This window comes from Crotalus tigris, unplaced genomic scaffold, assembly GCF_016545835.1.
Source record: "Crotalus tigris isolate CLP2741 ecotype Arizona unplaced genomic scaffold, ASM1654583v1 scf7180000017560.2302168, whole genome shotgun sequence".
Taxonomy (NCBI): Eukaryota; Metazoa; Chordata; class Lepidosauria; order Squamata; family Viperidae; genus Crotalus; species Crotalus tigris.
The window spans coordinates 1548011-1563596 of NW_024096474.1; the positions used below are offsets into that span (position 1 = coordinate 1548011).

At 36.3% G+C, this 15586-nt stretch overlaps 1 protein-coding gene across 1 annotated transcript in view; it reads right to left on the bottom strand.

Moving 5' to 3' along the window:
- Positions 1–14108, bottom strand: part of TNR (tenascin R) — a 578617-nt gene extending 564509 nt beyond the window's left edge. The window contains exon 1 of the mRNA XM_039348585.1: positions 13759–14108. The gene's annotated coding sequence lies outside the window, so the exon portion shown is untranslated. The remainder of the gene's footprint in view (positions 1–13758) is intronic.
- Positions 14109–15586: the final 1478 nt, after the last annotated feature.

A 15586-nucleotide genomic window follows, 5' to 3' on the forward strand; every position in this document is an offset into this window, starting at 1 on the left:
AACGGGGGGTATGGAGTGAACCCGATGAAGATAAGCATGGGAGAAACTCCGGGAGTAGAGGAGAGAGAGCAATGAGGGCTGACGCCCCTGGCTACCATGTAGAGAACACCCAAGGCGAGTTGATTAGAGCTGGGATGGAACACACCAAGACCGGAGATAAAGAAAGGAGACATCTGGGGGCAACAACTACCAGATCGTACTCCAAGAGGGGAGGAATGACCTCATTAGCATGTTTGGAGGATAAGACCCGCCCACCCCACCTTGCAACGCCGATCTGCCCGTGTCAACGGACAGCACGGAAGAGCTCCCAAAATGATATCGTGCAAGCAAGGAGCAAGGAGGAAACAAGGGGCGTGACAGTAATGAACTCGAACAACATCTGCGGAGACCATGACTGGGGAAAACACAAAGAAAACAAGAGACAGTGCGATGTGAGGGGCAACCAGAATGGAGTGAAAAAAGGGGAGGAGAGGGGGGTGCAGCCAAACGAAATAGGGGTGACAATAAAGCAAAAAAGGAGAGGGGAGATGTTTCATCAGACCCCGAATTTGGCAAAGAGAAAACACCCAATGACAACTACACAAATAGAAAACGCAAGAAAGCAATCATTGCCAATAAGAAACCGGCAATTGAGAAACAGCCTATTGCATCAGGCCCATTGACAAGATCTAGGAGCCGAGTGCAGACTCTGACCAATCTATAAAAGAGGACTCTCCCACTGACCGGCATTTTGAGCCCTGATGATGTCAGCAGTTGCTGACAAAAGCTAGGCGTTTTATTAGTTATTAATTTTTATGGTGATTTTATTGGTATTGTATTAAATTTTACATATATATATATATATATATATATATATATATATATATATATATATATATATCTGTGTGTGTGTATTCTGAAATTTGCACAGTGTTCTGAGTGCTAACCATCAGTCAAAGGATTTTTTTAAGTACAAAACTCAGGCAGGAACAGCAATAATCAGAAATAGTACAGATAGTCTTTGACTTAGAACACTTCAAAGTTTAGTGACTGTTCAAAGTTACAACAGCTTATGACTATTTTTCACACATATGACTGTTGCATGTGATCAAAATTCAGACATTTGGCAACTAACATGTATTTATGACAACTGCAGTGTCCTGGGGTCATGTGATCACCTTTTGTAATCTTCCAATAAGCTAAGTCAATGGGGAAGCCAGATTCACTTAACAACCAAGTTACTAACTTAATCATTGCAGTGATTCACTTAACAAATGTGTCATTAAACAACAGAAATTTTGGGCATAATTGTGGGCAGCTACCTGTATATAGGGCAAAGAAAATGGTTATCTGAAATGTCACATGTCCTATTAAGATAAACTACCTGGACTCCTCAGGAGTGCCTGCTAAGATCCCAAATTACCAAAACTTATGGCAGGAGAGCTCCTGTCCCTCTGTTACAACTCCTTTACTTTGGAATAGTTTGGCCACTGCATGTGCTCAATGACCAACTCAAGCACAAACATAACTTTACAATATATTGGCCCAAGACAGAAAACAGCACCAATGGGGTGGGTCTACTCTTCGAGATTAAAAAAAACCCAAACGCTAGAAAATGTCACTTAATCGAGACATATTACTGATACATTTAAAAATTGGGTGGCCGCATCATTACTCAGTAATAATATGTTGCATCTAACCTAATTTCACAGATGTCAATAGCAGCTGCATTTGCATTATGTTATCATTATGTGCTTAAACAATGTATTGTTGTTGTTTGCTGCTGCTCCTGTTATTGAATGGCTGTTTGTGAGTTTGTGCCTTGCTACTGTAGTATGGGACAATAGGAGAATACTTAATTATGTCAAGCTTCTTTCTGTTATCTGAAATGGCTCAATTCAGGCATAAGATGACCCACTTCAGTGAGGTCATTTTTCTGTAGGACTCGTGTTCTTAGATTTAAATCCGTTTATTTATTTATTTTTTAGACCCAAGCTAATGGACGCAGGAGAGGGGAATGTATCATTTGTTAGAAAATGCTGAGGTTTTATGAATGAACCAACTTTCTCTCTGCCAGCAAATCTTGGAGAAATTTGAGGGGGCTGTTTTTATAACATACCCTGAACAATCCATAAATTCATCCCCCAAGTTATGTCTCCCTTTTGATTTGCCACAGCACTTTTCTTTGGCAGTCAAAGAAAAGGTTGTCCCACAGGATACAAAATAGGAAGCTTAGCATGAATGATTGATTAAAGAAATCTGGGCTGCTTTACACATGACAACTTTTCTGCACAAATTAATTTCGCCCTGTGATGCATAAAAATCATGCAGGTGTTTCTGATGCTGTAATTATATGGATTCATTATTAGAAGCAACTTCCAATAATGTATATATTTTTAAAATGCAATCATGTAGATGGGGACTGAGAAACATTTTTGCTGTTCTGGCAAAATGTTTCAGGTGAAGTAAGCTTTGAAGCTTCCTGTAACATTCATTCTTCTCTCTGCTTACATACTGAGATGTGGGAGGTGGCACAATTATCACTGAGCAGCTGTTTGCTGGACTATATGGCATAATTCTGATTGCAGTAACTAAAAACATACGACACAGACTTCTCAGTGGCTGTTAGGCATACATATCCAAGTATTCCTGTCCTGTGTAGTGGCAGCATATCCCAGAATAATTCTCTTCTGGGAAAGAATATATACAGTGCATTCAGAAAATATTCAAACCCTCTTCACTTTTGTTAATTTTGTTATGCTGCAGCCTGATTCTACAGTTGTTGAAATTCATTTTTTTCTCATTAAACTATATTCAGTAGCCCATAATGAAAACAGAATGCTAGAAATGTTTGTAAATTTATTAAAAAGAAAAAACTGTCAGCTTGCCTCCTTACAAGTTTCCAGGAATATCTGGCTGATTGCTTCTAAACACATAAAGCTATGCAAACTCTATATCAGTGCAATGATTGTGTTCATAGAAAACCAATAATCATTATTTGTTTACTTATTGCAATGTATACCCTGCACCATTCCCAAGATTCTGGACAGAAATACATAGGCTAAAATCTAGCATAACTAATAAAACAACAGTTGCCATCACAAACGATAGATCATTAAAATATTCAGAATCCATCATTGAGAAGGATACTATAGTCCTTCTATTGAAAAATGTCTCCCACACTTTTAAAAGCTACTTGAAGTGTACCCTTATAATCATGGAGACAGATTATTTTGTATGTAACCTAGAATTGTCAGCCAAGGAAAATCAGGATTTGATTATTCATTTATTTATTCATATATTTCAAAGATTCATAAACTTATACTATACTTTAACCAGCATAAGAGAACTAATATTAAAATTTTCAGAGCATCCAAAACTGAATTGACAATATCAAGAGAGTTAAGAAAGATACATATGGACAGAATATTTGGCTAAAATACAATATTAAATCAAAACATGTGTAGCTTCGTTACGTATGCAACAAAGAGAAAAGAGAATAAAACTGGCAATCTGGATAGCATAAACTTTGAAATAAAAGTATAAAATCAATGAGCCCCTCTTTGTGGAAGATGGTCAGTTTTGAAATATGAAATATAAACAAACAAATAAATAAATAATACTATGCACATGCACACATATGTATATTTGAAAACAAAATAGTAAAATGAACCAAATGTATTTTCAAAATTATAACTTCTCTTAAAGACTCCTATCAAACCTGAGAAAAATATAGTTTAGTATATACACCCCAAAGCCAATTGTTAATACTAAGCCTGAGCCATTTCTGGCTATCTATACTCAGACAGGTTCAATTGGTCTTAATTATTCTTTGCCTGATTTTGCATGCCACCATGCAAAGCTTGACAATCTTGTGTTTTATTTCAGAGTTGATATTGAAAAATAGAGATTGCTTATATTGTTGATTGCTGTGTGCCATTTTGTTAGATTCATAAACTTGTCTTTATAATTGAATTCCAACATGGTTTATGTATATCAGAACATGAAATATTTTCATGAAAATATCATGAAATGTAATAGAATTATGAAGAGTAGTCAAATGTTAAATTAGATAACATACATTTAATGCCATTGCATAAAGTCTTAATTAAATACTCATTTGTTGAGTGCATTAAATATTGAAAGAAGGAAAGACATTTGATGTCTCAATGAAGTTCAGTAAGTCTGAAAAGATTTGAAATATTCCATTTGCCCATCATAGGATGCATTGGCTCAGTTTTTATACTGCATAGATGAAGACCACATAACTAATAGGTGTAGAATGATGTATACAGACATCCTTTAAAATAGTATACAAATTTAAATTCTTCCAGAACAAGTAATTGGGAGTAAACGGCATATCTTGAACAAACGTCTGTCTATATTTTCAGCTGCAAGTGGACCATAATTAGAGAATTAGTTTTGAGTCATGCCAAGCTCCTAATGAACCATGCAAGAAATCTTTTTCTTCCTTCTTTCTTTTCACCCTCTTCTTTAAGAATTGTCCAATATCCAAGAAACATAGCATATTCTCAAATATGTTTTACACTTTCATTCTGGCAAATCTCACCCAGATTTACAATGTATTGTATAATGACAGGCTTAGACATCTGCTTGTTGAGCATGGAGCAAGGTTATGTTCTGGTAGGTGGTTGTTAATTGCAACAACCCACAATTTATATCTGGAACTAAACACATACATGGCAGTTTTTCAGTGTAAATGAAAAACTCTATTGTTATTAAATTCAGGGGTTGAGTTAGAGAAAAATCTTCATTGGATTATTAGAAGAAAGTACAGATGTAGAAACATAGAGCCTATAATGTTCTTTAGCCCCCTCCCTTTTTAAACTCCCTTTTTATGACCCTATAATCTTTTAATTCAGGGTAGAGTCAGGGCAATTGAATGGAGCTGAGCTTTTACTGGCTGGATGCCCTTTCTGATGTCTATGTGGAATTCGCAGCAAATATTTTCTCTTTGTACTCTGAGAGAGAAGCATCTACCATTGCCTAGGATTGAACTCTCAACCTTCTGAGTGGGAGGCAAGGGTCTTAACCACTAGGCCACCACGCCACTCATTCTTTAGATTTACTGTATAATGTGGGAGCTGAAAAGAACCCCTTTTGAGAAGACAAAGATTAAAAAAAGAGCAAATATATATATATTTAAAAGTAAGACAGAAGATAAAAGAAGCTGAATACATATGCACACCAATCCAAAACAACCGGTGACAGCATTTCTTTTTTTCCTGGAAAATGCTTTACACTCTGCTACTCCCTGCCAAAAGTTTGTTTAAGTCATTTATAACAACGTTCCACTTCCCGAAACCCATTGCTTACTCCAGTGATAGGAATCTGAAGATTAAACAGATAAAATGTGAAGTCTGTTACTTAAGCTAATCAAATAGAGCAAAATCCTAGGGAGGAATATCTTGGGGTATTTATGTGTGTGTGATTGTGCTTTTACATGTTTCTGCTTCCTCTCTCTCTTTTTCCTTTGGAAACCAAGAATTAAAAAAAGAAAGGCACTTAATATTAATTCAGATGTATAAATTTTATAACAAGTATACTATGAATATCCTCTTCTATTCATATTTCATTTGAGAGAATAAATTATTGTCTAAGTGCCCCACACAAAAGGAGGAACAGTCAATGCTGAGTCTTATTGAGTCATATTGAGAGAGGGGCTGTAACATACTTTCATAATCATCTACAAAACTTAAGATTTCAATGGAAGTTGTGCACAGATTTACCTTGAAGAAGTGTATAAAAACCAATAGTTTGGGATGCTTTAAAATGCATTAGCATGGTTTTTGCAAAATTCTAATTCTGTAGCTAAGTGGTATAAAATTCAACAGCTTGAATCTTAGGTGAGGTAAAATAAGAAAGAGAATAATTCTCAACTTCATTTGTGATTTGTTAGAGTTCTATTTTTAACCTTTTCCACAGAAATGGAAAAACTTTTTTCCCATATTCATGTTTCACATGTCTCAGAAAGTACTACTGATTAGACCAATCATTTTAGAATGATTATAGGGTTTGAGATGGACAGAATTTCTCTTTCTTGTTTTATCTCATTTAAGATTCAAGCTGTTGAATTTTGTACCACTTAGATACAGAATTAGAATCTAGCAAAAGCCAGGTTAATGCATTTTAAAGCATCCTGAACTATTAGTTTTATACGCTTCTTCGGGTAAATCTGTTCATAACTTCCATGGAAATCTTAAGATTTGCAGATTATTATGAAAGTATGTTACAGCCCCTCATTCATCAAAAATATGAGTTATTCATATTTTCCCACACATGAATGTAAAAGTAATAGTCTTTTGTAGAGTGATGGAGGTTATTAGTAAGCTGTTTCTCAAAGAAGCTTGCTTGCCCTTACTGATATTCATTAGTTATAGTTTGATTGCACTTTGTGTCCAAACATTGATTTCCAAACTAACTTGTGGCAATTAAATCAGAAAATGAAAAGTATATACAAATAATACAACTCTAATATTTAATAATTCTGTTAAAACAGATAATCTGACCAGCTAGTACTACTTGTATTATGTAAAGATACACAATATTTAATATGTTTCTCATATTATTTTAGACAACAAAGAGGTACTTTGAAAGACATCAGGAAGCACAGTAAAGTGCATAGAATAAAAACAACAGGAAAAATAGAGAAAGGGGAATATGATGTAAGGAGGAGGCTGTGCCAATGTATATTAAATAAATGTAGTTTCATTAAGATGATGAATCCTCCTTCACAGATTTTATATCTGTGACATTCCACTTAGTTCCTTAAGTTCTTGATAAACTTCCAAAGAATTCACAGTTCACCAGGACAGAAGCTGAAAGCTTCTCCTTTACCACTGTTATGAAGCTCTCTTTCAAAATGTACTTTTAGTTATATCCCACATCTCTTATACCAGGGCTTTTCAATCTTTTCACCCATTGTACCACTTTTAGGATATGGCAATATCCAAGTACCACCAGTCGCCTAGCAAGGTGTCAAAAACCTGATGACCAAAAAAAAAAAAAAAGTGATGAAGTACAGATAGTCCTTGACTTACAACAGTTCGCTTAGTGACTATTCAAAGTTACAATGGTACTGAAAAAAGTGCCCCCCAAGCCATAGCCGAGCAAGACACCTGTCTGCCCACCTGGCGGTGCTCTTCCTCCTGTCTGAGGTTTTCATTGTAGTGAGCATTTCTGTTGAGGATTGACAGCAGGGGTGGGGTGGGGGTGTTTGGTTTGTATTCACCCCATCTGCTGGGTGGTTGCAGCAAGTTTTGGTCATTTCACATGACCCTCGGACACTGTGACCATCATAAATATGAATCAGTTGCCAAGCATCTGAATGTAAATCCCAAGACCCTGGAGATGCTGCAACATTCCAGCTGATCGGCGCTTCTTCTGGGCTCAGCAGAAGCACCAGGATCAGCGCCGAGCTCCAGCTGGAGCCTGGTGCTATCCTTATGCTTCCACTGAGCCCTGACAGTCCCAAAGAAGCGCTGATCCTGGCACTTCCGCTGAGCCCTGATAGCCCTGCAGCTCCAGCCATCTCTTGCTCAGGCTTGTGTGGTGCTGCCACCAGTTCAGCTCATTCCCCCGCTACCACTTTTCTGGGATAGTCGCATACCACCTGCCAGGTGCCAATGTACCACACGTGGTACCCGTACCACTGGTTGAAAAGCCCTATCTTATATTGTTGCTAAATATTGACTTAACGCTTAAGATCACAGTGCTGAAAACTATATATATTTCAAAGTCTTTTAGAAAAAGTCAGCTTCTTATCTAAATCTATTCTATTCTTCATTCAATCATCTCTTGGTTTTCAGAATTTTGCCATAGCATGCTTTTATAGTAACCATTGTCATAAATAATCAGGCAAGTTTCAGAACAGAAAAAGGGTGTGTTTACTGCTACAATGAAGAAGAAGGAATTAAAACTAAAGAATGCACACAATCCTGAAACTGGTGATTGGTCTCAAAGCAGCAACCTCTCCTTTAACCTCTTCAGTTAGATTAATTTTTGCTCATATTCAGTTTGCTTTGACAGAATAATGTAGCTACTTCTTAGAATTTTGCTCTCATTTTTATAGAGCCTATACAAAAGGAAAATGGTATCATTTTAACAAAAGTTAAATCACCTCTAAATGATTTATTTATATAGATAATGATTTGCTTTATGTTCCACAATAAGTATTGATAAAATACAAAGTACTGGTCATTAGTAAAGTGACTCAGTAGGTAGCATATGATGTTATCTTATAGAACAGTCTTGGGAGCACTTGGTTTTAACTTTTATTATCAATTGCTATTGGCTGGGTTTGCACAATATGCTAGCTTGCGTAAATCCAGCCCATTCAATGTGGTTATTTTATTGTTTGATATCTTTTGCAAACCCAGGCAATTATGTTAATTCAATAAATCATGATTCATTTCATTGTGCCTATCATGTTCACATGATCAATAGGATGGGTTTAGAAGATGTCAGATTAGATCAACCTCGTGACTAGTACAGCAAGTTTTTGATCTCCATTGAACTTTTCCTTCAGCCTCCACTATGGCTGTGCACTTTTCTGAATATGGTATATTGTTTACGTTGCTGACAAAAAAAATGTTTTGCATCTCAGAAACATACCACCTATTAATATATTGAAAAGAATAAGGGTCTCATGTGACCAATTAGAAATCTGATTTCTTGTTAATATTTCCAAGGAAGAAAGAACTATTGAAATTCTGTAGATGCCACCTGTGCCACAAACATGATGACAAAAAAGCTGCAGCAAGACTTCAAATATAGTTATAATATAAAAATATTGATTTGATTTTTTTTTCTTTTAAAAATAGGACTTAATCACACAAAGTCAATTGCCTTTCTGAGCAACTTGTTTCAGGAAAATACATACTGCAAATAGGAGGTAAATATTGATCAAATAAGTGCAGCTTTCTCTGTGCAGAAACAAGCAATAAGAAACAGGAAGGCTCACTTCCGGTGGATCTGCGCGCGCGATGGAGGCTACTTTGTAGCCGTCCTCCTGGGTAAGTGTTTGAATCGCTATGAACAGCGGCCATCAGCTGTTCAGCGGTTCAAAATCCCCCTCCCGGGCAAAGGGGGGGGAAGAGGGTTGTCTGAATAGTGGTAGAGCCACTCTCATGCACCCCCAAGGCTTTTTGGGGGGGGTGAGAGGAGTGCTCCCACGGAGTTCAGACTGTCTCCGCTTCCCAGCTGCTTTTGTCCCTAGGGACAAAACAAGCCACTGCAACCACCTCCGCGATTAAAGTGATCTGGTGAGTTTTTTTTAGAGGCGGACAGAGCTGAGTAGAGGATTTAGCTTTTGCTTTCCTTGATTTTATTTGGATTTTAAGTTTAAAGATTTAGTTTTACTTTTATATTCCCTCTTTTTATTTTTTTCCTTTTGTTGAAAGGGAAAGTAAAATGGCGATCGGCAAGCCTTTCGGGGTTTTTTTTGGTTTTTTGGGGGGAAGGTAGAATGGCGATCGGCAGGCTTTTTGGTGTTTTTTTTTATCCTTTTCCTTTTTTTTTTAATGATTGGAACGGAATGTGGATTTGATTTTGATGTTGGGTTTGGATTTTAGAAACATTATTATTTTTGTTTAACGTCTTCGTTTTGCTTTTTGTACTTTTAAAAAAATGGAATGGATTTTTTCTATTTAATTATTTTTTTCTTCTTCCCTTTTCTTTTTTTAACTCCTTTCTTTTTATTATAATGATCTCCCTTTGAAGGATTTTTTGATTTTTTGGAGTTAATCTCTCTTTTTCTTTTGTTTAATTTTTGTAACTTTTAAGAAGGAGTAAAGATTTTTCTAAGATGGCTCCAAAGTGTTCAGTATTTTTTTGTTATAATGATCTCCTTTTGAAGGATTTTTTGAATTTTTTTGGACTTAATCTCTCTTTTTCTTTTGCTTAATTTTTGTAATTTTTAAGAAGGAGTAAAGATTTTTTTTAAGATGGCTCCAAAGCGTCCAGTAATTCCTACAGCTCCTAAGGTGGTTTCTTCTTCGGTGTTATCATCAGTGCAACAACCTAAATCAATAGCTTCACCCTCTTCCTTGGTACAGCCAATAATTGTGAAGGATTTGCAAGATATGATGGGAAATGTTATATCTCAAATTAGGGCAGAAATGAAAGAGATTTTAGAGGAAAATAATAAGATTTTGAGGCAAGAGATAGTTTTGGCTCTAAAAGGAGTTGCCTCTGTTCTTGAAAAGCTGAACTCTCGTGTAGAAGAGGTAACAGAAAAAGTGGAATTGATGGAGGGAAAATTTGAAAGCATGGAAAAAGAAATGGAAAATGAGATTCTTATGCTTCAATATAGACAAATGGAATATGCCTTAAGAATCAGAGGTTTGGGAGAGTCTGTGCAAGGAGATCTGAGAGAGATGGTTGCAAAGGACTTTGCTGTGATTTTGAATAAAGAAAAAGAGGAAATACTTAGTGAAATTGAAAAATTATTTAGAGTTAACTCTGTGGTGGCAGTGCAAAAGAATTTGCCAAGAGATGTGGTAATTTACTTTGGGAAAAGATCTCTGCGCAACGAAATTATACAAGCTTTTTATAAGAAGAGATTTCAAATTGCTTCACAAGATGTTATAATTCTAAAGGAGATCCCATCTAAAATTTTAAGAAGAAGAAAGGAGTTTGCTTTTTTAGCAGATGAACTTAAAAAGAGACAAATCTTGTTCAGATGGGATGTTCCGATTAGAATGGTGGTGAATTACCTGGGGATATGTTATAGACTTAATACTGTTTCTCAAGCAAAAGACTTTTATACTTCGGTCCTGGGGGTATGTTCATCGCCATCTATTAAGTTTAAAGCTTTGGAAGAAAAGAAGGTAGAATTGCAGTCTGAAGAGCCTATACTTATGAAAATTGGGAAACCTCAGTTTGAGGGGCCTCAACAAGTTGAGATGGAGGAGCAGAGGATAACCTGTGCAACATATAACTGTAAAGAAAAGGAGCAACAGAAGAAGGTTAAGGAAGCCTCACAACTATTGGTTTCTGAATCTGCGGGAGAAGTAGGATTTATAAATTTTTTGGAGCAACCTTTAAGGGTAGAATTGCAGTCTGAAGAGCCTATATTAATGAAAAATGGGAAATCTCAGTTTGAGGGGCCTCAACAAGTCGAGATGAAGGAGCAGAGGACAACTCGTGCAACATATAATCGTAAAGAAAAAGAGCAACAGAAGAAGGAGTTTAAGGAAGCCTCACAAGTATTGGCTCCTGAGTCTGTGGGAGAAGCAGGATTTATAAACTTTTTGGAGCTACCTTTAAGGGCAGATTTCAAAGCACTTCTTTCGAGATTTATGGATAAGAGAGACTGACAAGGATGGAGATCGAATGAAAATTCTAGATAAGAAGTTTAAGTTTAAGTACTTAGTTTAAGTATTCAAAAGAGTACTGAGTCTGTGGGAGAAGCAAGATTTACAAACTTTTTGGAGTTAGCTTTAAGGGCAGTTTTCAAAGCACTTCTTTTGAGGTTTATGGACAAGAGAGACTGATAAGGAATGTGTTTATTGTGGATGGAATTTGTTATTGGTAAAGATTTAAATGTGTATAAGGGAATTTTAATGGTTTATGGACAAGAGAGACTGATAAGGAATGTGTTTATTGTGGATGGAATTTGTTATTGGTAAAGATTTAAATGTGTATAAGGGAATTCTAATGTTTTAAGTAATGTTCAAATTTGTGTTTTGGAGGGAGTTTATAAAGAATGATGGATAATAACATAAGTATGATATGAAAAGGTTCAGAGTATATTATAATGTGTTTAATGATTGGGTTTTTTATTATTATTATTATTATTATTATTATTTTAAAGAGAAGATAACTTGTTTAATTAAATGTACCTAGATTTGTTTAGGATTTAAATGTCTTTTAAGGTTTTTTTTTGATAGGAGAGAAGATTATGGAGATTGAATGAAAATCTTAGATAAGAAGTTTAAGTTTAAGTATTTAGTTTAAGTATTTAAAGAGTATTTAGTTTTAATGGTATAATGAAGGTTTATATATTTATTTTTGTGTTCTAGGATAAAGAAAGAGGGAGAGATTAGATTTTATATTGTAGGTATAGATATTCAAAGAAAGTAATGTTTAAATTTGTGTTTTGGAGGGAGTTTATACAGAATGATGGATAATAATATAAGTATGATACTAGAAAATGTTTAGAGTATATTATAATGTGTTTAATGATTGCAATTATTATTTTTTAGAGAAGATAACCTATTTAATTTAATGTATTTAGATTTGTTTAGGATTTATATGTGTTTTAAGTTTTTCTTTTCTTTTTCTGAAAAATTTTAATTAAGCCTGTACTCAGCTCTGGGAAGGTTGGGGGAGGGTTTGGGAGGTTTGGGGAGGTGGGGGAGGGTATGGGAGGATGGGGGGCTTTGGGGAGGGGATTTGTTTTGTAAAATTTAAAAAACTTTCAATAAAAGAAAGAAAGAAACAGGAAGGCTCTGGCTAAGGGATAATAGAATTAAATAGTTTCATATTCATAAATCAGGAAAATTGATATTTGAGTCTATATCATGATTTCTAAGGCACATAACTCAGAAAACAAAATTGGGAAGGAGGAAAGTTTCAAACCAACACAAGTTGATTTGTAGATTCCTGCTTTCGACATTTGATAATAGTTACAGGACAAACAAAAACAATATCTGAAGAACTGTGAAATGACACTAGAAAGTGCAAAGTACTTTCAGCTTCATTTTTCTTGGACAGCAGACCCTATGAATGCCACATAGCAAATGACATTTGAAATTGAGTGAAGCCATAAATATAGCATAGGTTATGGAATGAACTGGAAAGTAGCAATTTAAAGGAACAAAGAAATTTCCCTTGTATGAATCTAAAAGCTCTTTTAAATTTGATCCCCCATTTTATGAAAGGAGGTGGAGAAGACAGCTACATACAGTATTAGCAGTCCATTTATCTGCAAAATATTATTGTTTTCTTCCAGAACAAGCAAGCATAAATAAGGTTTAAGAAAGCATACGACAGAAAATAGGGCAAAAGTTGTAACAGCAGAGTTCAAAATTAAATAGCAAAAAAGATTATTGTATCCTTCTGTAGACTACATTGCCCATTTAGCATGCAAAAAATGGCATTTTCTCTGATACTTTTTTGCATTCCCAGCAGGCACTGAGAGCAAGTTGACTCAATTTAATCTCATTTTAACCAGTCTAGGCAAAGCAAAGTGCAGCAGGGTCTTACATTTCCAGGGAAAAATACAGGTGCTCCTCAGTAACTAGTGCCCTACAACTCCCTCTCCGCCTATACAACCTGCACATCAGAAGGACTACTCCTCCACTGCATTCCCTATTGTTATCTTATTCTGCCAACTCTGCATACGGAGGATGGAGTTCTGAAAATCTGGACACTTCCCATCCTACTTCCATCGGCAGGGCAATACAGAAAACCCATGAATTAACCAAAGACACACATCATCAGCCTCTAGATCTAAGCTGAACTTGGACCCAGTAACATTTTCATCGTCAAGAGGACTCTCCTCCACAGCCAGGAGATCCTAGACAGTTTTTCACACATCCGTTTTTTCTTTGGAACGCACAGAAACGCACGGAAACACCTGCCTCCGGTATCCTGCGTCAGCCAGCAAGGACAATCTTGCTTGCCAGGATTCTAAAAGGAAGCTGGGAAGGAGAGAGAGAGAGAGCGCGCCGGCAACCCATTGCGTCGCTCTCCCTGGTGCTGAACCAAGCAAACCCAAGCAATGCAAAATATAGCAAGTGACAGTGGACTTACCCAGGTTGGAAAGAGAAGCGCCGAGCCCAGCTGAGAACAGGAGTGCTCCTTGCCCGGCTGTCTATAGAGTCTCACGAGTGATAGATCTCCCAGTTTCTGAAATCTCCTCTTCAACCGGCCACTCGTCTTCTCTCCATAGAGGGAGAGAGAAGCCGGCAAGGAGCAAAGCTGGAGGCGGGGGTTAGTGAGAGAAGAATCAGGTAAATGGGAAGTGTAAGAGTCAGCCAGTTCTCTCAGCTGGGACAAATCTCCTCTAAACCTTCATTGTTTCATATTTCTCCTCTCAGATCGTTGTGTTGAGCCAAGAGCTTTAATGCAGCTACTTGATCGTCACCCCTTTGGATTCGTGTTTCTCTTCAATTTCAGCAGCTTGGAAGTGCCCCCCCCCCCGCCCCCAGCACACATACGCACAAACACCACTTTGCCTTTAGCTTGCAAGAAGCCACCTAGTGGCTAAAGAGAAAAGCAACCCAACAGTCTAACATTCATAAAAACAAAACCATAAGAGCATTCACTCAAAGCATGTAATTCCAATCTTACCTGCCTATTTAAGTGCCCACTTACATTAACTTCAAATATTTTTATTTGCTCTCTTTGTCTGCCATGCAGATTCATGTATATTGTGGACAACATATTTTTTGCTACTTTTCTTGTACTTTGAGATACCTAAAGGCTTCCCAAGATTTCCTGGAAAGAGAAATTCTGAATATACTCTGCTGTCCATTCTGTCCCAAAACTACTTAGATCTCCTGATTCTTGTTTGTTGGGCTTCACATCCCACCCCATGAATATTCAGTTTCAGTTTAAGCATTTGATTCAACTAAATGGGAAGTTTTTTCAAAACTGGAGTTCTTTTGTTCCAAAACTCATCTTCCATACAGTCAAATCTATAGTGGGTCAAAGACATAAGAGAAGCAAAATTTTAAAAAGCAGATATCTCCTGGTTACTTGGAATAGTGAGCTGATATTTTGAATTACCCCTGTCTTTTAATATCAGAAAGTTTCTTTTTGGATACTCCTTAACTGGGTATCCAGTTGGAGTTGGATGATTGTTTGAGGGCACCCATGTATAGAGTCATGGCATGCCACTTGGCCCATTCATATCTGTACTTGTGCATTAACAACTAAATCAGAAAGTTGGATTTTTATGGCTTTCCTCTGTGCCATTCTATTTTTCTATATGCACTTATTTTTTATTTTCCATGTACAAAAACATACAAATTGAGATTGCAACTTAAATTATAAAATTGTACAGTACAAGAAGAGCATCATTTCATTCTGCTGAATACCTCTGACATTAACAATTCTATTGATACTATCCATTGTTAACCATAATTGTCTTAACTATAATTCTTAACTATAAAATATATAGTTATATTTTAAAAATAAGTAGATAAGCTATGGTTTGTCAATTTTTTATCCTGCCTTTATTACTTAATAAGTAACTCAAGACTGTAAATATACACAATATTCCTGCCTCTTCATCTTTCTCTCCACAACAACAGCTGTGTGAGGTGGGTTGGGCTGAAAGAGAATGACCGGCCCAAGATGACCCAGCTAGCTTTCAGGGCTAAGGAAGGACCTGAACTGACAGTCTCCTGGTTTCTAGCCTGGTGCCTTAATCAATAAAGCATATTGGCTCTCTTATCTATTTTAAATGTTACAACCATGATGATGATGTATTTCTGTGTAGCACTTTTCTAAGCCAGTACCTTAACCACTACACCAAACTCTCTGAATTCTCTCAAATATTACAACCTTGATTATCATGTACTTGGGTGCAGGACATTTGCAGTATTCAATGCACTCCTGCTATATACTGTGTTTT